Source organism: Octopus bimaculoides, chromosome 27 (genome assembly GCF_001194135.2).
Source record: "Octopus bimaculoides isolate UCB-OBI-ISO-001 chromosome 27, ASM119413v2, whole genome shotgun sequence".
Taxonomy (NCBI): domain Eukaryota; kingdom Metazoa; phylum Mollusca; class Cephalopoda; order Octopoda; family Octopodidae; genus Octopus; species Octopus bimaculoides.
Window position 1 is genome coordinate 16,858,158 of NC_069007.1, and position 1,911 is coordinate 16,860,068.

At 41.1% G+C, this 1,911-nt stretch overlaps 1 protein-coding gene across 1 annotated transcript in view; it reads left to right on the top strand.

Moving 5' to 3' along the window:
• Positions 1-1,911, top strand: part of LOC106881978 (protein SPEC3) — a 22,861-nt gene that overhangs the window by 16,456 nt on the left and 4,494 nt on the right. The window lies entirely within an intron of this gene.

The following is a 1,911-nucleotide window of genomic DNA, read 5'->3' on the forward strand; positions in this document are numbered from 1 at the left end:
ATAAAATACACCATTTTGAGCGTGACCGTTGCCAGTACCCACCTGACTGGCCTTCGTGCCGGTGGCACGTAAAAGCACCCACTACACTCTCTGAGTGGTTGGCGTTAGGAAGGGCATCCAGCAGTAGAAACTCTGCCAAATCAGATTGGAGCCTGGTGTAGCCATCTGGTTCAGCAGTCTTCAGTCAAATCGTCCAACCCATGCTAGCATGGAAAATGGACGTTAAACGATGGTGATGATAATGATGATATATACGTTTATATATTTGTTTTGCAAGATTCTTGATGTGAAATCGTGTGGTGAAACAAATATTGTTGATTTTGTCACTCCCGGTACATGTTTTGGTGACATGGCAAGTCAACGGTTGTTCTGTGTGTTCACCATCTGATCCTGGAAGAAATTTTTCTCTTCTGAGAAAAACCAATCATCAGCAACGCCATCACCACCACCACCATCGTCATCATCATCACCATCATCATCAATCCTACCGACTGTTATCATTGTTATCACATTCTATCAAGGCAAATCACACCACCACCACCACCACCTGCAGTACTTGTGTCATTGCAATTATCATCACACCACCACCACCACTGCTACAAACATCTCCCTCACTGCAACCACCACCACCACCATCACAACCACCACTACCACCACCACCACTACTACTACCACCATCAAAACAACAACTATCATCACCATCACAACCACCACCACCACCACCACCATCATCACAATCTCCATCACCACCGCCACTATTGCTATTACTACATCTACCACACCACTATGATCACCACTGCCACTACAACTACTACCACCACCACCACCACCACCACCACCACTACCACCACTACCACTACTACTACTACTACCACTTCACACTTCTCTGTTATCAGCGCTACCGCCAACACTACACAGCCAAAACCACTTTGAACACACCACTATCCCAGCTTCCATCAACAACAGCACCCCCACCATTCTTCCTGGCCTCCTCCTCCTCATCATCATCATCCTCATCTTCAACACACCCAATACAATCATCATCAGCATCGTTGTTTTCCACTCCTGCCTCTTACTACTCCTTCTCTTCATCATCATCATCATCATCATCATCATCACAACCACCACGACTGCTACCGCCATCATCACTACTTTTATCATCATCATCTGCAACAGAGGCAATGCCATGGCCACCATCTCTAGTATCATCATTGCCACCATCACCACCACCACCATCACCACCATCACTATCATCATCATCCTCATCAATGTCGTCATCATCATCACCACCAGCAATATCTTAACCATTTGCCCTCCCCACTCCACTACTGCCACCATGACTATACCATATTCAATATCACCACCACCACCACTACTACTGCTGCTACTGTTAACACCCCCACCTACACCCTTCCACACCCCGACGCCCAACCTGAAGGGCTCTGGCAGAAAGAACATCGTCAGTAATACAATCTGTCTGTAAAACAACAGGAGTTATTAACGTTGTTGTTGTTCTTCTTCTTTCTTCTTCTTGTGTTTGTATATATATATATGTGTGTGTGTATGTACATATATTTATATATATATATATGTATGTATTTGTGTGTTTATATATGTTTGTGTGTGTATGTATGTATATACATATACACACATATATATATATATATGTGTGTGTATATATATATATATATATATATATTTGTATCATCATCATGTATGTGCATGTGTATTAGCATAAATATATATTTGTATATATGTACATGTGTGCGTGTTTGTATATTTGTATGAGTGTATGTATATAAAGCTATATATATATATATATATACAATATATATACACACACACGCACTCATACACACATATACATGTGTATATATATATGTATATATATATATATATATATATGTATAT